The sequence below is a fragment of the Canis lupus genome, chromosome 33, assembly GCF_003254725.2.
Source record: "Canis lupus dingo isolate Sandy chromosome 33, ASM325472v2, whole genome shotgun sequence".
Lineage (NCBI taxonomy): Eukaryota > Metazoa > Chordata > Mammalia > Carnivora > Canidae > Canis > Canis lupus.
The window spans coordinates 26,219,100-26,241,646 of record NC_064275.1 but is presented as its reverse complement, the minus strand read 5'-3'; the positions used below and the strand labels follow the sequence as shown (position 1 = coordinate 26,241,646).

At 53.8% G+C, this 22,547-nt stretch overlaps 1 protein-coding gene across 8 annotated transcripts in view; it reads left to right on the top strand.

The window, feature by feature from the left end:
* SEMA5B (semaphorin 5B) overlaps positions 1-22,547 on the top strand; it is a 118,755-nt gene that overhangs the window by 37,965 nt on the left and 58,243 nt on the right. For 2 of the 8 annotated variants that reach the window (XM_049105469.1, XM_049105467.1), the window contains exons 1-2: positions 10,965-11,446; positions 15,604-15,833. The exons of 2 other annotated variants lie outside the window; for them this stretch is intronic. The gene's annotated coding sequence lies outside the window, so the exon portion shown is untranslated. Of the gene's footprint in view, positions 1-10,964; positions 11,447-15,603; positions 15,834-22,547 lie in introns of those variants that run through there. 4 more of the 8 variants (XM_049105468.1, XM_049105463.1, XM_049105465.1 and 1 more) reach the window with 3 other exon arrangements.

The window sequence follows — 22,547 nt, the reverse complement described above, 5'->3', positions numbered from 1 at the left end:
AAATCAATCCAAAGGATTCTCTGCCATGTTTGGTTAAGTTCCATCCTTCTAGGCAAATTATTTCTGAGGAGGAACAAACAAGAGGAGAAGGTGGCTCTTGAGTTTCTTGTTTATCAGAATCTCTGTGGGGTCATGGTGGTCTTGCTCTTTATCAATCCAGGAGGACTTCATGAAGGAGGAGCTATTTCAGAACCTATAATATAGATAGGAGGCAGCATGGTGAGTGAGTGTGTGTGTGTGTGTGTGTGTGTGTGTGTGTGTGAAGCCTGTGGACTTCAGGCTGGTAGGTAGAGAAGTTGGCTAAGGAGTGTCCTTCCTTGCTCCTTGAGCAACCGAGGTTCCAGCCCCCCCCTTTTTTATGCCGCCTATCCATTCTGCTAAAACTTGTCTCCAGAGCTGGAAGGTAGATTCCATCCCTAGCACAGAGGAGGGACTTACAGGAAGCCCCATGTTGCAGAGAAATTATGGCCAAATTCTAATTTGTGGATAGAGCAGAGAGGTGCTTCGGGTGGCACAAACCAGCAAATCATCGCCTAATCAGCCCGCTGGGCTTTGAAATGCCTCGTGTGATCCATTTGCAGCAGATTATGTCTCCTAATGATGCTTGATTGTGGTGGGTAAGTTTACAGGCTCCAAACAAACGGCATGGAAACTGCAGGGATGTGGAAGCGGTCGCACAATGCTGCCTGGCATTTCTCGTCACCCCAGATGAGCCATGGCACGTCGTCCTTAGGCCTGAGTCTCCACGGTGTCCACCGACCACATGGACTGTTTTCCCCAGTAATATTTGGGAGCCTTTGACCTTCCCTTTTCCTGGCCCTATCTCCCTCAGCAAGCCAGTTTTCTCTGAAAAGCTTGATGGGCATTAGAGAAGGGGAGAGGTCTCGTTATATGGGGGAGTTTGGGGGCAATCAAGAGCTCTGCAGCTTTTGAACCTATAGTGTTGTGGTAATGCTCTGAGGTTTGCAGTCTCATGGTCCTAAGACTGGAGCTGGGTCCTCAGCTACTATTCTGTTCTGTTCTGAGCTGGCTGGTCGCATAGGAACACAGGGCCCACGGGCAGGGCCAGGCCTGGGTTTATGTAACTTCCAGGACTTCAGTGAAACTCATCCACTGTGGAACAGAGACAGAGAGATCACTCAGACTGACAGAGGCCCTCGGTGCTCCTACAAAGGACACAGGCATATGGATGTGAGATTAAGCACAAACCAGAAAACCCACCTAGGGTCTTGGAGGGCCATTTCAGGGTCAGTTTACAGGGGAAAGCCATGGTACGTCTCTGTACCTGGGACCTTTCTCCATACCAGTGTTTCCTGATAACATTAGGCAGCAACCCTAAAACAACCCGAAAACCAGCTGTCTCTTTGTGGCCGCTGGGACACAGCAGGGCTCTGAGCCTGGGAACTAGATGGGCGGTCGTGGGAAGCTTCTGACAGGGTCACAGGTTCCCAGGCCCAGTCTCCTAAGTAGTGGTCAGACTCTCAGACTCTACATGTGCGATGTGCTGCTCAGATGCAAAAATATTTTTTCCCATAGTGAGCAAGGAGAGAGAGGTGTGGAGAGGGCATTTGGAAAGGGACTTCTGCACATGCAATGCCAGCGGGCAACAGGAACCCTGCTGGCCGCCCCAACCTGGGAGTTACCCCGAAACTTAAGCAGATGTGGCTCCTCTTGAGGCAGTATACTGAGGGCCGAGCCCACTTCTTGGGGAGCAGGAGGCTACATTCATCACGGCGTCCCTGCCTTTATCCAACTTTTTAACGGAGGGCTTGCCAGCCTTGCGCCAGGTGACACCATCTCCGGCTTCACGGAGCTCACAGCCCGGGGGAGGATGGAGGCCGAGACATGGTGACCCTCACACAGCTGTGGGAGCCCATTTGAAGTCCAGATTAATTGGGTTTTTGGCTCTTCTCCCAGCAGAGCTTTCCAGGACCCACCTCAAGGCTTTGGGGAGATAACTGAGATGTGGGGTCAAGTCACAGCTGGAAGGAGTGGAGCCGTTCCCAAACTGCCAAGTCCTAACGGGGCTTGTTAATCTCTGCCCCCCAGGGCTGGCAGGAGGCTCCTCCGTGCCCCTCGATTCTCTGCTCTCGGTTAATTGCTTTCCACAATCTGTTTGCTCCCTCCCTGCCCTTCCTCCTCCTGCGGCTGTCTGCATGCTCAGCTTTGGGACCGTCCCTTCCTCCCCAGTTGTCCATCCAGACCCTCCAGTGGGACCCACGTGGCTGGTGTCCCTGTAGACCCCACCTGAACATGTGGCGGACAGAGAGGGGGTGTATTGGATTTTAACCGTGCTGGTGCCTTTGCTCTCCTTAGCTCCCCTCCACATTCTCCTGTTCCACTGGGGGCAGGGCTTAGGGAAGGGGGCTGTTAGCACCTGGTTCTACTGGTGAACCCCAGTGCTTCTTCCTCATATGGAAAATGAAGGGGTGTTCTAGATAGAACAGGGGTCTTCGTTGTGTGGTCCTCAGACCAGGCAGCAGCAGCACTGGAGCGCTTGTTAGGAATGCAGATTCTCAGGCAATCCCCCCCCACCCCGACCACCGAATCGGAACGCCAGGGTTGGGGTCCAGCACCCTGTGTCTGACGAGCCCTCCGGGTGACGCTGATGCAGCTCACGTCGGAGGACCACAGCCCTGGAACGCTTTGGGCCTCTTTCCAACTGCGGTGCTATGGCTGAGCCCGTCATTTCCCACCCTGCAGTAACTGGTGACTTGCAAAAACCCAGTGGCCACATTACTATCGTGAGGGCGGCATGGAATTCTCAAAATTAAATGCACCAGATCGAGGGAAATAAAGCCCACTGTTTATGCCCTACGTTTCTCCAGAGAGGACTTACGGTGGTTTCCTTTCCCAGTGTCCTTTATTGTTTTTTAAAGGTTTTATTTATTTATTCATAAGAGACACAGGCAGAGGGAGGAGCAGGCTCCATGCAGGGAGCCCGGTGTGGGACTCGATCCCGGGACCCCGGGGACACGCCCTGAGCTGAAGGCAGATGCTCAACCGCAGCGCCACACGGGCATCCCCATCCACAGTGTCTCTAGGGAGGAGCCCTTCCAGGCGAGCCACGCTCCCTTGACCCTCTCCCCCAGCCCCCCACAGCTCTGACCTTCTCCCTGCTACAGGCCCCCTCCCTCTCCAGCCCCATCCTCTCCTCTCCACAGCCCAGACCCTCTCCCCTACTCCCGCCCAGCCCCACCCTCTCCCCCCACAGCCCAGACCCTCTCCCCCAGCCCCCTCTCCCTGGCCCCTCCAGCCCCCCCAGCGGGGCGCAGCCCTGCCCGGTGACTCCTCCGAGGAGCAGAGTGCCCTAACATCTCTCTCGGCTGCTGGCATCTGGCCCGTTGCTGAGTTGATCCAAGCAATACTAATAACCGGTTGGCCGGTGAGAAGACCTCGCAGCCCCCCAAGTCCTACGGGCTGGGGGCTGATGACAGGCTAGGAGTCCTGCGGGCCACCTGCGGGCCTGCACAGCCCCGCGTGGAAGTGCCCCGCGTGGAAGCGCCTGCCTGCAGCCTGGGCCTGGGATGATACCACAAGAAATAGAAGCTGTGTCCCTGCCCCCCCCCCCAGCAGCCCAGGGGGCCCGGGGGTCGCCTGCAGCCTCTGATAAGGGCCCTCGCCCTCCCTGCGCGAAGCCTCTCTCCCTCCTCGGTGCCCGCAGCTGGCTCCAGGCTCCCGGAGGTCCCCAGCCCCGCTGCTCGGGCTCCGCCGGGTCACGCTCAGCATCCCACTTTGCACGGGTTCTGTGCCGGCCGGGCCCCAGCTGAGACCTTTCCCGGCCTTTCTCCGGTCTCCAAGGAGCCTGCAAGAAATGCAGCCTGAGAAAACAGCCTCCCTTCCCTTCCCCCACTGCTCTGTTCTCCCTGCCCGCTCCCCCCGACTCCCCAGGGCTCCCCAAGCCTGCAGCTCCAGCCCTCCCAGACTCATGTTTTATGCAGGAACATCCCCATTCTCATGGAAAGTGCAGCAAAGTTGGGGGAGGAATTCCAAAGCTCCTTTGAAGAGGGCCAGCGAATGCAGGGTTATGGGGGTTAACCTCAGCTGAGAGGGTTTTCCTGGTTGAGTGGATGCCCCGTGTGTGTGTGTGTGTGTGTGTGTGTGTGTGTGTGTGTGTGTATGTCCGTGTCCCTTGTCTCCCTTCTGTCCACCCTTTGCACCCGGAGGGCCGAGGACCGACACACACAGACACACACGCGTGCACACTTGGGTCTGGAGCCGGCCTCACCTCCCAGGCCTCACCTCCCAGTGCCTCGTCTGAGCCTCCTGCCTCTCCTTCTGCTTTGGGGGGAGGGGGGGCGGCCGGAAGCACCAGGAGTGTCTTATTTTGGATGGATGTAAACTTTCTCAGAAATTTGGGAAGCATGGGTGGGGGAAGAGATTGTATGTTTTTTTCAAATATTCAGAAAAAAATGCACATGCCTACAAAACTTTCTTTCGGTGATTTTCACAAATTCTAATTGCCTTTGTTTTGAAACATCAAAAATGGTTGTATATAATCGATTTAAAAAAATAAAATCAGCTTGTTGGGTGTGTCAAATTGCTACACTTTATTCTGCTGGTAATTCCAAATTTCCCATGGTAAAGGCACCAGCCCTTTCAGAAGCCTGGCATCTCTCTCCTCTTCTGATCATTTTTTTTTTTCTAAGAAATAGTAAAACCTTGAACAGAAGACTCCATCTACAATACACTTAGAAGAAGACAAAGGACAGTATTATGTTTTCTGGACTTGCTGCTGGGAGAAACAGAAAAGCACTTATTTTCAGGAAGGGAATTGTGGAAAGAAAGAAGAGGGAGACCTTCCAATCTCACTGGACACAATTTGCTCCACGGAGCGTTCTCCAAGCAGCCCAATCCTCTGAGCCCTCACCTTGAGTCATTCTTGATTCTTCCAGCGTTGCATTTTATGGTCTCCCCGGTCTTCAAAACTGAAGATTTGCCTTGATTGAAATAAGTGGCTCTCCTTTTTCACATGTTAATTCATCTCTTGATTTGCACCCTGTTTCTCCAAGTATGGCTGCATGTCCGTCATGTGCAGTAAGAGACTTGGGGGCAGATTGGAGCCATAGGGTGGCATGGCCAGCCTGTTGGGGGGATTTGCTTGGGACCCTCCTCCCCCAGCTTTCCCTGAACCCAAGCCCCCCATGTCACCTACGGTCTGCAACCCTGAGCCTCTGACCCCGTGTTTTTCTGTCTCCTCCGGTAGGCCCTTATCACGGTGGCTGTTCCCTTCCCCACGGATCTGCCTCTGAATCCTGGACCCGGGGCTTTCACAACAATTTGAGTTGCTGAGGACAAAATTTTTACCATACTTGATTAGAGTAATTTATTTTACTTTCCCCTGTACTTAGAAGTGGAAATGTACTTGGATTCCCAGGAACAATTGATTTTTCTGGAGGTCATTTAAAAAGGAATGTCAAACAAGTTGCATCATTATATACGGACAAAAAGATTGATGCAGTTCGTTTAACGTAAAATCTTACTGCACGATTTGTAGAGACAGTTTGGAAATGTAAAAACACTCCACCCTCCACACTTTATTCATTCTGAAAAAGTTTTAGAATACAGAAATATATTTGAAATCATCTGTTTCAAAGAAGTCCTTGGGACTAAACAGAAGGGGCGATTATTTTTTTCCCCTTATGTGTTTCTTCTAGGCCTTCGCATTTTCAGTCTTGTCCCTGGGGAATCTCCTGTGCTGCGCAAATTTAGAATGATATCTACCTTCCTCTTTCCTCCTCTGCTTCTACCTTTGTCATTTATTCTTAAAGAAAAACATTTAGGATGCGTTCAGAATTCTATCGTGGCTTTTGGTTCAAGCAGGGGAGCCCAAGAGAGTCAGAGAGGGAGAGAGCAAAGGGATGAAGACACGGGCCCAAACTGAAGACCACAAATGGACATAAAGATATATGGACGGGGGGCACCTTGGTGGCTCAGTCGGTTAAGCATCTGCCTTCAGCTCAGGTCATGATCCCAGGGTCCCGGGGTTCCAGCCCCCACATCGGGTTCCCTGCTCAGTGGGGAGCCGACTTCTCCCTCTCCCTCTGCCCCTCTCCCTACTCGTGCTCTCTCTCTCTCTCTCTCAGATAAATAGATAAAAACCTTAAAAAAAAGAGAGAGAGAGAAAAAAAAAAAAGAAAAAGACATGGACAGATTGGCAGTCCCAATAGACAAGTGACAAAGAGAGAGGACTTTCGTGGCAGACACAGACACCCTCCTGACAATGATCCTGTCCCCGGCCAGGTTGGGAGTGAGGATGTTAGCTGTGGGTGTGGGGAGGTTGGACGGGCCGACCCGACCGGAGACGAGAGCCCACACTGAGCATCTGCTGCTTCCAATATCTGGAGGATGAGCCTATGGGGGCCTCTTGGGGGAAGCAGCCAATGAGAAGAGAGGGGGGAAGGGTAGTTGGAGAATCATGGGCCAGGCCAACCATGTGAAGCAGAACCCTGTAGGATGGTAAAGGGGGCTTCTGTTAGCCTTGCCAGCGGTTTATTTATTTATCCCTCTTCATAGCAGGACCACTTACGAGGCTGATGAATTAATGTCTTTCTAAGGCCAAATCCTGAGGGTGACCTGCCCTTGTTTCTCTGTCCTCCTTTCCATTTTTCCTTCATATCCCATGTCATGCCCCCCCCCCCTTCTTCACAGCCGTGGTAATGGGGGGAATCACAATAGCTACTGTTTATAGACTAGTTACTAGATGCTGGGCTGAGATGAACTGAGTCTTTCTTGGGTTCTTTTTGGTAAACTTGAGTCCCCCCAACCTGGAAGGGGAAGTGAGGGCTGTGGGCTCCCATCACACCTCACTACCAGGGTGCCATGAAAGGCGGTGTCGGGCCACATTCTCTCTCTCCGTAGATATTTATTAGTGAGCCAGCACACAACAGTCCGACAACCTGTTTTGGACATTCAGGGAAATGTCTGCTCTCTGTCCTTTTAAATAGGCCAGCAACACCTCGCCCGAAGGGTTCCCTTGAGACAAATGTCACAGGATTTGGTTAATCATCTGGTTCAGGGGTTCTGAAACTTGGAGGAGATGCTAAAGAAGTTGGGGGGTTTGGGGCAGCCTGGGTGGCTCAGCGGTTTAGCGCTGCCTTTGGCCCGGGGTGTGATCCTGGAGACCCTGGATCGAGTCCCACTCGGGCTCCCTGCATGGAGCCTGCTTCTCCCTCTGCCTGTGTCTTTCTCTCTCTCTCTCTCTCTCTCTGTCTCTCATGAATAAATAAATAAAATCTTTAAAAAAAAAAGAAGTTGGGGTTTTTTTACCCCAAAGAAGAGCTCATAGGGAGGGGGCCTGCATGATGACTCAAGTGACTGATTATTTTTAACACTATGATGATTTATTTTTTTCCTTTTAACTTTGTTTTTTAAAAGATTTTATTTATTTGCTCATGAAAGACACAGAGAGAGGCGGAGACACAGGCAGAGGGAGAAGCAGGGTCCCTGCGGGGAGCCCTATGCGGAACTCGATCCCAGGACCTTGGGATCATGACCTGAGCCAAAGGCAGACTTTGAACCACCAAGCCACCCAGATGCCCCTTCCTTTTAACTTCTTTAATTGAGATATTATAAAACAAATATAGAAAACCACAACATAGATGTTTTAGTAATGGGTTATATTCAAGTTAGTGCCTTACACCACCACCCGGGTGGAGAAAGAGAACACTGGCAACCACTCCAGAAGCTTCTCTGCATTCCAATCTCAATCTCCCCGGAAAGGTAGCTTGGCTACCTGTGTGTCTTTATGGTTTGCTTTTGTTTCCGTGATGATTTATTATACGAAAGAGGTGAGGCCTCAGCTTCCTGAACCCAGAACAACCCATAATTCATTGAACCCACAGCAGAAAAGATTAAAGTCAGACTGGGTAAAGAATTTAGAATACTGGAAATCAGTGACACAGAACTAGAAAGAGAAAGAAAATTCCATGCAGTGACTGAGATGTGGTTCTGGTCGGGGACAGGGAAATAGAGATCACCCCAGTCCTGGGGCTGCCCTCGAAGGCTGAGGCTGGCTGGGTATCCCTTGCCTTTTCTGACCAGCAGGCTGTTGAGGAGGTTTGGTGGGGGGTGGGGGGGTGGAGACAGGTGGGACTTCATCCCACTGGCGCCTTGACTGGCTGGTCTTGGAGGTCGCCTGATGTCGTGACCCCTTCTTCTGTGATCAGAGGCATGCTCTTCCTCCTGAAGCCTCTAATCCTGCCTTAGCCATCAGAGAGAGAGTGACTCTTGAAAGAAAGAATGACCAGCTGGGGGACAGGCCTGGGATCTGAGCCCACCCCATTCCCGGGTGACCAGGGCAGCCTAACAAACACATTCTGGCCCCAGGCCCAAGGGACACCAGGCAAGGTGCCGGAGGAAATAGGGCAGTGGAATAAGAGGAAAGTGAATGGCCTCTCTGCTTTCCCTCCATTCAGTGTGTGGTTTCCATGGGGCCCCAAGTGTGTTTACAGGCAGCAGACCTGAGTGGGGGGAGCACCGGGGACTGGGGGACCGGGGCTGCAGGGATAAGAAAAAGAGGACTGGTGGGGGGGGGGCGGGCGGGGATGGTGGGGGCACTTGAAAAACCAAATGAAAAGTTGGCTGTCGAATGCTTTTTGCCAACCATAGTCAATTCTTAATTATCCCCGTAATGGGAGGGAGCAGTGGCAAGAATGATTCAAAGCAGCAAATAATCCCAAACCATTTAAGCTACATGATTTTTAAAAGAGAGAGAGGAGATTTCCCTTCCTAATGATGTCTGGCTCCGGCTGATGTTAAATGAGGGAAGTATTAACAGCGAGCTCCCCAGGGATCAAGGCTAGAACCAGTCTTATTTAACATGTTTATAAATTATTTAGAGTTCACATTTCATGATTTTGTGAACGGGTGCTGGGAGGGGGCTGTAAATCCTCCCAGAAGCCAGAGGAAACCTTCTTCCAGGGATTATGCACTCATTGGAGGGAATTCCCGAGGTGGGAAATGGAGAAAAGAATGGAAGTGTTAGGCTAACCAGGCCAGCCTCACGGGAGGGCACTGGCCAAGAGGGACACCCCCATCCCCCCACCCCCTCACCAAGCCCATCGTAAAATAAAAGGAGTATGAGTCTCCGCTCCAGAGCATTGAATGGCTCCCAGCTTCTCCCTGAATTAAGTGCACTCAAGGGCCTCTGTAGCCTGGTCCCAGCCTCCTCTCCCATCCTCCCAGCCGTGCTCCTGACATTAGGAACAACGGCTACGGGGCCTGGTGACTTGCCACAGTCATGTGGCTAAATGCAAAGCACTTGGAATTGTACCCAGAATCCTGACTCCGAGTCTTTCCCTTCATCCATATCACACTGGATCCTGGCTGACTCCCAAAGCCACACCTCAGCTCCTGCCTCTTCTCCTGTATCTGCTAGCGCGGTTCTGTTGACCCCAAGTGCCACCTCTTCTGAGGAACTGTCCCTACTCCAAGAATGCTCTTTCTCTCGCTCTCTCTCTCTCTCTCTCTGCTCAGAAAACCAGGGGCTGATGTGCCTCTCTTACGGCTCACGTCAAGCTTTACCTGTGTGACAGCCTCGGTTTTCGTGTCTCATTCCACCCAGACACCCCAGAGCTTCTTGATTAGTCTGTCCTCCCCGCGGAAGCCCCGGAGCACTGCCTTGCCATTGGCAGGTGCTGTCCAGGGGTTACTGGAGTAGAGAGGATGGGAACCTCCCCTGGAATGGGTGTGGCGAGTTAGAGCTGACTGGCCCGCCCTCCCAAACAGGGTGATGTGACCTCATCTCTCGACAGAGCCCTCGCCTGTCGGTTTTCACAAGAAGCCACCCACTGCCAACTGTCTACACAGGAGCTCAGGCTGGGGCGAAGTCCTTTCGTTGCACATGGAGCAGTTTCCATGACTGTAGGTCTCCCAAAGTGCGGTGCCTGGTCCCCTGCCTCAGCATCACCTGCTGTACCCCGTCTCGTAGGAACCCCTGCGGGGCGTGGGACCAGCACCGTGACCAGCTCTTCACACGTCTCTAATGCACAAGGAGGTCTGAGAACAGCTCCCAAAGGGCAGGGGGGCAGCCCTCTGGGATTTGTGGAAGTCACATGGAAGAGAGTGTGCAAGCACGTGTGTATTGGTCCTGCGGGACCCCAGTATGTGTTCATGCCCATATTTATGGGTGCCACTCTGCTAATTGGGCCCATCCCTACTTCACCATGCCCCCAAAGGGCCACCTGCTGACATGCTTTAAAAATATTTTGGTGAGGGGGCACCTGGCTAGCTCAGTCAGTAGAGCACGTGACTCTTGATCTTGGGTCAGGAGTTTCAGCCTCACGTTGGGCATAGAGCTTCCTTTAAAACAAATTGTTTTTGTTTTTGTTTTTTGGTGAGACCTGCTACAGCATGGGTAAATCTTTTTTTTTTTTTTTTTTTTTTTTTTTTTTTTTTTTTTTTTAGCATGGATAAATCTTGAGGATGTTATACTAAGTGAAATAAGCCAGTTACAAAAGGCCAAATACTCCATGATTCCACTTACATGAGGTTCCTAGGGTAGTTAAATTCATGGAGACAGAGGGTAGAATGATGGTTACTAGGGGCTGTGAGAGAGGAGGGAATGAGGAGTCCGTGTTTCATGGGTACAGACTTTCAGTTAGAGAAGATGAAAAAAAATAAAAAATAAAAATAAAAAAAAGAGAGAAGATGAAGAAAGTTCTGGAGATGGATGGTGGTGATGGGAGCAATGTGAACGTACTTAATGCCACTAAACACTGAAAAATGGCTAAAATGGTAAATTTGTGTTATGTGTGTTTCACCATGATAAAAACAAAAACTATAATAATCTGAGCCATTGCCCTGCCCCTGGGAAGAGCCCTGCTCTCTAGAATGCTCAGCCTTGCCCTGGCCTTGAAGCTCTCCAGAGAAGGCGATATCGCATCCTCCACTGCCCTGCCCAGCATCCCACACCTCTGGAGACAGACCTTCGTTGAGTCCTTCGGCTCCACACCACAATAAGTCATTCTGGGACAGGAGGGATTTGTGTCACGCATGAGTCAGAGACTGGCCTAACAGAACAGAAGGAAATGATACTTTTTCTCATGGGGGAAGCCAAAGGCAGAGATTCTCATAGGAAATGTAGATGACATGAAAAGCTTCCAAGTGATGAGATCTTAGATCAGCTGGTGTGTACGGCCCCAAACAGGGTCAGTTTCACTTTGCCCACGTGTAAACGTGTAAGGCCATACATTTAGGGAAAATAAGTAAAGCCCTGTCCACGATTGGGAGTTGCCAGTGGTCTGACACAGCCCAGCCAATCTAAGAAGTTGTTGGAAACATTCTGCTCAAGGCTTTGGACTAATGTGCTGCTTTGGACAAAAAGACCAGCCAGACGGCCAGACATTACAGTGAGGGTGCTGGAAACAGCCGGCGTTCGGTTCCGACCTCGGCAAAACTGGACACGTAGCCTGTCGCTCCGTCTTGAAGGGATTGTCCTCTCGAGGTGAGACTAAGTCTACCGGGGACCCCAGGACAGGAAGGAAACCAGGAGGTGGGGGCCTCCTCCACTGTGCACGGCCTCTCCTTATTAACGCTGCGATCGCCAAGCACCCCCAGTCACAACGAAGAGCTGGCCAAAGGCTGCAGCCTGAGTGCGCGCTACGTACGCGGCAGGTGGTAGGCGTAGACGGGACCCGTGGCCCCCAGAGGTGGCACAAGCTAAGTCCAGCGTGCACCCGGGAGAGCACGGTCATGCTCGTGGATGACAAGCCACGATGGGTGGTCAGGGGCTGCGGGGGCTGTGGCCGGTGGCCGGGCAGCTCCTGCGGACGCCCCCGAGGGCTCTCTGGGAGTTGGGTCTGGTTTTTCTGACACCCTCGTTGCCTTGTTTTGTCCTCAGAGCGACGGCTGTCTCTGGTCACCCCCTGCAGGTGATAGTCTTTCAGAGACTTGAAGATTTTGACCCCAACCCCACCTCCTGTCCCACTGATATTTTTTTTAATTTTTTTTTCATTTATTTATGATAGTCACACAGAGAGAGAGAGAGAGGCAGAGACACAGGCAGAGGGAGAAGCAGGCTCCATGCACCGAGAGCCCGACGTGGGATTCGATCCCGGGTCTCCAGGATCGCGCCCTGGGCCAAAGGCAGGCGCCAAACCGCTGCGCCACCCAGGGATCCCCCCACTGATATTTTATTCCTGTTCCAGTCTGTAGAGCCCCAGCGCGTTGTCCTTTCTTTTCGAGGCGTCCCTTGCATCCCACACCTCCCTCTGAACCGCCACTCCTAGCCACTCTGCGACCGCAGGACAAGCTGGAGACGTCAAAAGCACGTGGGCAGGATGACTGGGGGTGAGGGAGCGTGGGGGCTTGGAGATCACGGGAAAGGGGCAGACTCAGAGCAGCCCGGAGCTGCGGGACATGGTGACAGGTGCCCAGGGGCCCGGCCTCCTCTCCTGCCCTCTTCCCTCCCCCACCCTTGGCCTGGTTGAGCTGATCGTGGGTGTTTGGAGTACCCCCCACACTCTGGGGAGTGCCGAGAGCGAATGAATCTTCCAGAAAGGAGCCCCTGGCCTTCCTCCGTATCCCCGCAGAGCTGCACAGTGGTCCGTGGGGCCGAGGCCACCATTCCTCTAAGTCCCGTTGCTCCGCGAAGCTGGGACACAGGCCGATCAAGCACCGAGCGTCTCTGTCTGCCTGCCCCCCTCCGCTCCCCGGCAGTTTCCTATTTAGCTGTGAGGTTTGCAGGGACATCACTGTGACCCGTGGTTTATGGGAGTCCATTACAAAACAAGCTGTGTTATAATGGGCTTCTACTGTCCTGGATCGATTTTCCTCCTTTCTGCAGGAAGGGAAGCCTGCCGGCTGGCTGGCACTGGGACGCTGCGATCCTGCAGCCCCGTCCTGCGGCCGCATCCTGCGGCCCTATCCTGCAGCCCCATCCTGCGGCCCCATCCTGCGGCCCCATCCTGCAGCCCCATCCTGCAGCCCGGCGCCCTGCCTCCCCCGCTGGCCTGTGCGCCTTCAGCTGCTCACTTCCCCAGCTGAGTGAGTGGTTCTTTTCAGGGGCAACCGACTGCACACAGATTCCTGAGCCATGATCTCATCGGCTCATGAGAGGCTGGGCACGTACACGGACTCACACTGGAGAGACCGGGGCATTCTGGGGTCCGAGCGGGGTGAGGGGAGCTTGTGGGGTTCACCCCTCAGGTCAGCGCGAGGGCTGCTGTAGGTGCAAGGCTTGCCCTCTGTCCCCCACGTCTGTCCCCACACGCTGCTGTGGGTCCCCACCTGGGTCAGGACAAGCTGGCCGGCTCCCTGTCTGCCATCACTGCCTCCACCCCAGAGCCCCCAAGACACGGTCTCGCAGAGGTGACCTGGCCCTGGCTTGGACATCTTCCTGCCCACACTGTTGCCTCCAGCATTCCTTAAGTTGGCAAGTATTTATTGAGCTCAAACTGTAGTGCTTCCCAAAGTGGGTCCATGGAGCTTCTGGATTGGAACCATCTGGAATGACGGTTAAAATGCTGGCTCCTGGGCACTATGCCAGACCGAATGCATCAGAAACAGTGGGTGGAGCCTGGGGGGGGGGGTTCTGCATTTAAATCAGTTTCCCCAAGTGATACTTTTGTGCCCTAACGTTTGAGACTTGTTGGCTGTGATGGTAAATTTTGTGCCAACGTGGCTGAGCCACAGTGCCCAGATATTTGTTCAAAAATTATTCTGGATGTTTCTGTGAGGATATTTTGGGATGAGATTAAGATTTAAATTGGCGGACCTTGAATAAAGCAGATTACTCTCTGTAATGTGGGTGGGCCTGGTCCAATCAGTTGAAGGCCTGCGTAATGCACTGGCTGGCTGTATGTAAGACCCTGGTCATCATATCACAGTCGTACCTGGGCAGATGTCGGCTTAACGCCGACCCTGGCTGCCTCTGCCCACCAGTCTTGGCTTTGCAGGCACGTGCTCTAAAGCGCCAGAGAGCCTGGCCAAGCAGAGCAGGAGTTGCTGTGGCCCGGCCCTGACTCTTCTCTGGGTGGAGGGTCCTGACCCTGCTGCCTTCCACAGGACAGGGCTTATATCTTATTGCCGGATTCGGCAAATGGAAATCCAGGGTGCCCAACGAAATCTGAGTTTCAGAAAGGCAATGAGACACATTTTAGTATAAGTGTGTCTCATGCAATATTTGGGACATACTTATACTAAAATAATTCATCTGCAATGTAGACCTCAGTGGGCACACTGTGCTTCATCTGGCAACCCTGTGACAGCTCTGCACACTTTTCTCTCGAGCCCAGAGTCAGCAATTGGTTCTTGTTAATTGTATTCCCTTTACAAAGGGCTTTTTCTGATGTGATCTCATTCCATCCTTGCAAACGAGGGGGAACCGGAGCCGACATCCTCGCCATTATCCCCATTTCACAGTGGGCACTGGGGGTAGGAGGCTGTCAGGGGTTCCCAACTGAGATCAGAGCAGCCCTGGCTGCACAGTGGAACCACCTTGAGGGATTTTAAATCACTCCCCTGTGTCTGGGTGACGTGTACGATGTCTGCAACCTGCTTTGAAATGCGTCAAAAAATAAAATGGATGGATGCATGGGTAGGGGGATGATGGATAGATATGTGATAAAGCAAATACGGCAAAACATCGATGGTGGAAGCTAGGTGGTGGGTATACAGGTGTTCACTGTACAATCTTTTAACTGTTTGGTGTGTTTGGAAGTATTCATACAAGGTTGGGAGGAAAAGCACCCTGGATGCATAGGTCCTGCCCCGGCGCAATTAAATCAGAATCCATGCAGGTGAGGCCCGGGCAGCAGTGTCTTTTCAACGCTGCCCAGGTGATCTGGGCTAACCCATCACTCCTCACTGTGCACCAGGCACCACCTGCAGGGTACAGGTGTCAGGTGTCAGTGGTTCCCCGACTGAGAGTGCATCCGAGTGTGGAGGCTTGGTTAAAACAAATTTCCAGGGCAGCCCCAGTGGCGCAGCGGTTTAGCGCCGCCTGCAACCCAGGGTGTGATCCTGGAGACCCCGGGATCGAGTCCCACATCGGGCTCCCTGCATGGAGCCTGCTTCTCCCTCTGCCTGTGTTTCTGTCTCTCTCTCTAGCTGTGTCTCTATGAATAAATAAATAAAATCTTTAAAAAAAAAAAAAAACAAATTACCAGGCCTGGTCTCCAGATGTTCTAATCTAGTAGGTCTGGGGTAGGGGCTGAGAATTTGCATGTCTTAGAAGTTCCCGGGGTGTGTGCGGATGTTGCTAGTGCAGGGACCACACTTGGAGAAGCCCCGACCACACATACCAGGGCGGATCAGTGCTCAGAGTCCCGTAAGCCACACTCTGCATCTGTCAGCGGAGGAAGCCGGTACCTGGGTGCAGGTCGGAACGGGCCTCGCGTGAGCCCCGAAATGTGGGGAGGTTTCCTCTGGAGGAGAGTGTGTTCTGCATGGAGGGAAGAGTAGAAGCAAAGATAAGGGGGCGGGGGGGCAAGTGCCTGGGGATGAACTGAGGGAGGTGGGGATGCAGAGGGAATGGCCAGAGAGGAGGCAGGAGGGTAGCTCGTGCCAGATGGAAAGAGGGTTTGGATTTGATCGTGTTGGCAGTGGGAAGCTGGGGAAGGTCTATTAGCAGCAAAACGATGTGCCACATCATCGCCGTAGATTTGCCCTGGCAGCCCTGTGGAGCAGGTCGGAGAGGAGAGATGGAAGGTGGGCAGCGTCCTCCGGAGGCTACTGCGTGATGTGCGGGGTCCGCATAGTCGCAACACTGATGATGATGAGCAAGTAACGGCTGGCATCGACCGAGTGCCTTCTAGGTGGCAGCCAGCGCTCTGGGCTCTCGCAGACATTACTGTCTAGTCTTCACAGCTGCCCTGCTTGGTCTAACACAGGTGAGGACACCCACTCGGAGGGGTAAAGGGATGCCCAGGTTGGGGTTTGAACCTGGGGCCACGTGCTTTGTGTGGGTGCTCACGCAAAGGCAAGCGGGGGCGGGGGGAGGCCAGCAGCTCCGTGCCTTGGTCCTCCCCTCCCCCGAGAGGCATCAGGGCCCCTCTCAGAGCTCCTTGCGCTTGCCTGCTGAGGCCTGAGCTGGGAGAGAAGCGGCCACCCCTGTCCCCCGCCACCAGCCGGCAGCGCTGCTCTCCTGGCAAGCGGACGCTCAGCTGTGCCTCCCCCCACCCTGCCCCGGGCCCAGCGCCCACTCTCTGTCCCTCCTTGTCCAGGGCTCCCCACAGCTGCCGGCAGACCACACCTGTAGGCACTCAACTAAGGCTTCTGGAAGGAACACAACGTTGCTCCCTACCCCCTTCTACGTCCCTGCTGTCCTTGGGCCTGAGCAGGGGGCACTTCCAGGCACGTTCTCCAGAATTCCTGCATTTCAGGTGTTCCTCCAGCAGGCCCCTACCATGACCTCTCTATACCCAGGCAGTTCCATTACTGGAAAGGAGATGGGGGTGGGGGCAGGACCTGCAGGGTGAGTAATAGATAAAGTCATTAAAAAATGCCTGCAAATGGTAAGCCTGTTAGCTGTTATTCTTATTATAACTGGGCTCCATGAATGCAGAGCTTAGGGACTTTGGCACCAATGACCAGGTTTAAAGAGGGACATTCATTAAGCACTGGAAGAGCTTTGTCAGATCTTGACCATCTTTTCTGTCCCTAAGAAGGGCTGCTTTTATACCAGGTCAGAAAGAGCTCACTGTACTTCTCTTAAAGAGCCCCCCTCCTCCCCTCCCATCCCCTGGCCCAGGGCTGCAGCTCTCTGTTCTGCCCTCCACCAAGTCCAAGGCTTGCTCACCTCCTGGACACTGTCCACCTGAGAGCTCTTTGAGCGTGTGCCCTGCCCCACCCCCATCCCCCCTCAAGAGCCCCAAGCTAGAAGGACCTGCCTCTTAGATGCCTGGGGCTGGGGCAGCATTGAGGAGGCTGTGGTTGTCCTTGCAGGAGAAGCCTTGTAGGCGTGTGTGTGTGTGTGTGTGTGTGTGTGTGTGTGTGTGTGTGCGCGCCCGCACAGGCATGCCCACAGTTGAGTGTGCACACATGTGCACACATGTGCATGTCCACATATCAAGTGGTGGTGGTGTAGCCCCAGACCTGGCCTTCATTCAGACCCATTTGTGGGTCTTCCCTGTTTGTGCAGGAGAAATGGGGCTCACCTGGCGAGGGAGGGTGATGGAAGCATTTCCTAGAAAGGCTCCTCGCTCGGGCTAGACAGTGGGGCTCTGTGTGCCTTGTCTCTCTCCCAGCCTCTCGTCCCCATCAGCCAACCACCTGTGAGCCTTCTTCCTCCCTGGGCTGAAGTGTGTAGCATGTGTGGGGAGCAGATGGGGGATGGTGTCCCTGGGCTTTTTCTCCCAGCTTCCCTCAGCCAACTATTTGCTGCCAGATGGATCTGGGTGCCGATGGGGCGTGCACAGGGAACGGCAGCCAGCTCCCAGCCACCCCATGGCCTTGCCCAGTGAGGTGGGACACAGTTATGTTCTGGAAGTTTGGGGATCTGAGCAGGACCCAGACCAACAGGAACTGAGCCTGGTAAAGAGAACTCTCAGCCCTCCAGGAGGAAAGCCTTCTGGAGTCACTCCCGCCTCCCCCTGCCTCCCCAAGCTGGGCTCCACACTGTCTGCCCTCCCTGGGAATCTTCAGCCCACCAACTCTGCTTGAGCACGGACTCCAGCCTCTTATCCTTTTGCTGTTTTATTTATTGCACAAACACCACTGTAAGAGCAATAACATAAACCAAAGGAAAAAATCTCCCTCTGTTTCATGACCTTAACAGACAAGCTGTTCAATTTTCTTTGTTCCCTTCCCTGTCCATATTACATCCCTCCTCCCTCCACCCCACCCCACTCCACTCTTTGGCTTCCTTCCTTGCCATAAGAGGAAAGGAGGGCAGGTTCCAGCACCTTCTGCAGCCTGCCAGGCTCTGCCCCCCTCAGGTAGGGGACGAGACACGCCTGCAGCACAGAGGCTTGGGTGCCATCGTTGGCTGGCTGCCTCTCAGGAGCTGAGCTGGCCCGGCCTGCGCACCCTGGGCTTGGCAGCTCCTTGGCTGGCTCCCCCCAGGGGTCTGAGCACCCAGGCCCAGTTGGCTGCTCTAACTGGAAAGCTGGGGGCAGGCAGAAAGGGGACAGAAATGCAACCTGAACACGGGCCAGAGTCGGGGAGACCAGGGATCCGGGCTGGATGGATGACTAGCAATTGTTTCGCTTTCTTGCCCTCGTCGCAGTCCTGCTCACTCCCCAAAGAGGATATTAAGAGCTGTTTTTCTGGGGATGGTGTGATTCAGTCATTTCTAGCTCCCAGACTTCCCAATCAAGGTATGTGGACACTCTGAATTACCTGTCATCAGTGAGGAGGGGCTCTCGGCTTCAGGCTCCCAGGCTCCAGTGGCTCAGAGCCTTATCCAGTGTGAGCCATCAAGGCTTGACTTGGGGAGAAAATCGTACCCAAGGTCCGGAGAAGGTGTAGCAGGGGAGGGCAGGCGTGGGTTAACTTCACACTCTGACCATTCGGGCTTGAGGCCTCCGACTTCTCATCTGTTGGATGAAGGAATGGCAGCCTGCCTGCAGACTTCACGGGGCATCTGACGGGGTCATCAGAGGGGAGGGGGTACGTGTGATCCCTGACTCCAGCCTTTCCACGGAGCCACCTCACCTGCCCCCAGGCCAGCATCCTAACCACTCTCACCCACGGCCAGGGAACTCTCTCCCCAGGGCTGGACCTCTTAGCCCAAGAGCTTGAGTGGAGCTAGTGGGTTAAAGGGAGAGCTGAATAAAGTCAAACCGTAGCCCGTAGCACAGATAGTGCAAAGCAGTGTGTAAGCCCCGAATGACTTTTATTTGATTCCAGTTCTGGGGATGTCTGGTCTAGGCCGAGTTTTGCACATGCACAGCTGGGTGAGGCGAGAGATCCAGAGTGTGCTGGCTGGCGGGGACAACAGCTGGCACACTTCACACAGGGCAGCAGAGCCTTACGTGTTACTGTGTGGTTTGGAATTGCACCGGTCGGGACTCATCATCTGTTAAGTCAGTGCACACTCTTCACAACATCCGTGCGTGACTCCCAAAAGTCTGTTACTGCTGGTTTCCTGGAAATACTGAAGAACTAGTCTTGTAGAAAGGTCTCACCAACGGCCACCCCAGTCCCTGTCACCATGCACAGCAGAGTAAGAAGCTGTGTGTTGCTGTAGGAGGAAGACAAACGAGACCTTGGAAGAGCTTTCTGTCTGGAGAGGCGAGGGCCGCTTCTCCCACCTGTCTAGACTGGAGAGTGACCCAGCCACAGTGGGCCGATCAATGAATTCATTTGGTCAGTAGGCATTTGTTGAGCACTTGCTCTACTCACGGTGCCACCACCTTCACAAGCGTTTCCTCTCCATGCCACGTCCATGACGTAGCTGTCATTACTGCTGGTGTTGATGTCATTGTCCCTCTTTTAAAGAGAAGGGAGGCGGTGGTGCCCAGTGATTCACATACAGTGTCTGGCCTGGCCCCGCCTGGGATCGTGCCCATTGACTAGCTCAGGGAGAGAGGCCGGGCACGCACAGTCTACACTCTCGTCGCCACCCCCCACCTGCCTTCCCGAAAGCCTGGGGGAAGCTTCCTCCGCGGAAGCATGGAGCCACCCATGCAGCCATGTGTGAGCACCTTCCCCATTGGGCATTCGGGATGGGAGCCTCGCATTCATTCATTTAACAGACATCGGGGCTGAGGATCCAGAGGTGAATATGACCCTATTCTTGTCAGCTCTTAGCAGGCCCGTTAATACCTTTGCTTCGCAGCCCACACTGGATTCAGAAAACATCTCCGATCAGTTACCTTGAGCAGAATTATCACCTGCCACATTTTCCTTCTCAAAGTCGGCTGCTTTATGAGTATCTAACTTTCAGCCGTGAGTGGGCACATTATCTAGAGTCCCTCTGGCAAAGAGCAGAGATTCCCTACCTTTGTTCCATCTTTTATTTTATTTGTTTGTTTATTTATTTATTTATTTATTTATTTATTTGTATTTTTGTTGTTGTTGTTCCATCTTGTAGTCATTGTCTCATTCAACAAATAATTTCGGGTCTACATGTCAGGTATTGTATTAGGAGCCGGGGATACAGAGCGGAGCGAGAAGGACATGAGTCCTGCCCGTAGGAGTTTACAGCCTTTAACCAGACAGTTTCCCCATCGTGCTCTGAGGTATTCCGAAGGACTTAGGTGTCTTGTTCAGGAGTGGCTCCCTCAGGCATGGCATTCCTAGGGTCCCACGGTGACCCTGACTCAGCCCATCCTGTCTGCTGGGAATGATGAGCCACTGGGCAGTGCCCAAGGACCAGGTGTTGGTGGGTCCTTCCCTTTGGAAGAGGGCGGAGGACGCGTGGAACTCTCTCGGTCTCCTGGCTCTTGATCCAGCCCTTCTTGAGAGAGGTGCCCCAGTGGACAGACTTAGCAGGGCCTCTGACAAGGGGAGGCCATTCCGCTCATCTCCCAGAAAGAGGGCAAAAGAAGAACCTTGTTTCTCCTAATGGAGCCTGTTGGCTTGGGAAACGGGGCATCAGCAGTTGGGCTGATGTGGATTCCAGGCCCAGAACCCAAGGCATAAGTAAGATTTCATTTGTTTATTTGAGTGAGAGCGACAGAGGTGGTGAGAGAGAGTACAAGCAGGGAGGAGAGGGAGAAGCTCAGCAGGGAGCCCGATGCAGGACTCGATCTCAGGACCCGGGGATCATGACCGGAGCCAAAGGTAGACTGTGGACCAGCTGAGCCACCCAGGTGCCCCTGACTTTCAGCCTTTGAAGGACATGACTGCTTCTGGGACTGATGCTTACTGACAAAAGCCCAGCAAACATGAGAAAGTAAGGAGGTACCAGGCCGCCTAGAGCAGGACCCCGAGGCTAGAACAGTGGTTCCCCCAGTGTGGCCCCGGACTCAGCTGCGCCTGGGAACTTGCTAGAAAAGCAAAGTCTTGCGCCCCACCTCAGAACCACTAAATCAAAAATGCTGGGGAAGGGGCCCAGCAGCCTATTTTTGCCAAGCCCTCCAGGCGGTTCTGAGGCATGCTAAAATGTGGGAACCCCTGGGCTGGAGATCGCAAACCGGCTGTCAGGGGGCCAAATTCTTTCACAGATGTGTTTTGTTTGGCTTCTGTCATCAGCTGGAGCTGAGCAGCAGCTGCCCCGAGGAGCGGCTGCGCCCTTCGGAGGGGGGTACAGTCCTCCCCTGCTGCTCCCTTCCGCCTTGCACCAGCTGGCCTCGCTTACTGGGCTGCCCAGCCCCTGGCAGCCGGCCTCTGAGTCTGCAGCCCGGGCCCTGGGTCGGGGGACCGGAGAGGCAGCGGCTCTGCTCTGGCTGATCCTGGACATCAGGAGGTCAGGAGAATGTCCCGAGAGGCTGAGCTACCCGGTCCAGCAGGAAATAGGAACAGGGTAGCCTGTTCTCTGATTCCCCAAACCAGCAGCCAGGTCCTGCTGCTTTCACTTCAGGATTTGGTTTGAAGTGTTGTGAATTCCCAGCACATCACACACACCCACATTCAACTGTAAGTCCAAAAATACCTTCCACAGCCAAATAGAGATGATTTTTACATTCCCCATACCTTGGATTATCTGCCTGGCTGCTCTGTGCCACCCCCGCTGTTGGCCCAGGGATGAGCAGTGACTGGAAAGAGACGGCTAACGCAGAGGAACAGAAGGGCCACAGAGGGACAGAAAGGCCGGTGGCTGCAGCTCTGGGGCAGCGAACGGCTCAGCCTGGGGTGGGGATTGGCCTGCCCCAGAAGTAGAAGTGCAGGTGGGGTCCAGGGAGGCTGGGAGGCCCAGGGGCTGTGGTGAGGTGCAGGGGGGAGAGGGGGGATGGATGGAGCAAGTGGAGCTGGAGCTGGAGCTCCCAGGGCTGAGGCTGGAACAGGTCATCATGACTGACAATGGACCCAGAACCCAGCATGGAGTGGGATGGAGTGGGACGGAGTGGGATGGAGTGGGAGGTGGGGAGGAAGCTCTGGGTGGTGGGACCGGGACTGAGCTGGACTCAACCTTGGACACAGGGGTGTGGCGGAGACCCGGGATGCATCCCTGCTCTGCACCCGACCCCCCCGACCCCGCCGGGCCACCAGCGCCCACCTTCCTTCTGGAAGGAACACACCTCTGTAGCAGCCCCGTCTGGAGACAGGAAGCAGGCTGGCTAAGAGCACAGGCTTTGCCACCAAAGGGCTCTGAGGTCCTATCCCGGCTCAGCCACTCCCTGCGTGACTCTGGACAAGCGACCCTACCTCTTCGTTTGCTCATCCCTCAAAGGTCCAGAAAGCCAATGTTACAGGCATGCGGTGAGGATAAAATGAGATAACATTTGTGAAACAATTAGCACACTGTCATGGAATAAAGAACACAATAAGCTTAGGTATAATTATAATTATCAGAGAACAGAAACCATGTATTTTCACCGGAAGACTAGGTATTGAATTTGGCAAGTTGGAGTCATTGGCGAGGAAAATGGATTCGGATGTGAGCATTGACGAGTGAGCGGAAAATCGAGGAATTCTCGAAAGAGGGCGCTCCCCAAAGAAAGAGACGTGGTCCGCCCCTAAGATTTGGGGCCCCGTGGCATTTCTTAGGGCCCTTGATA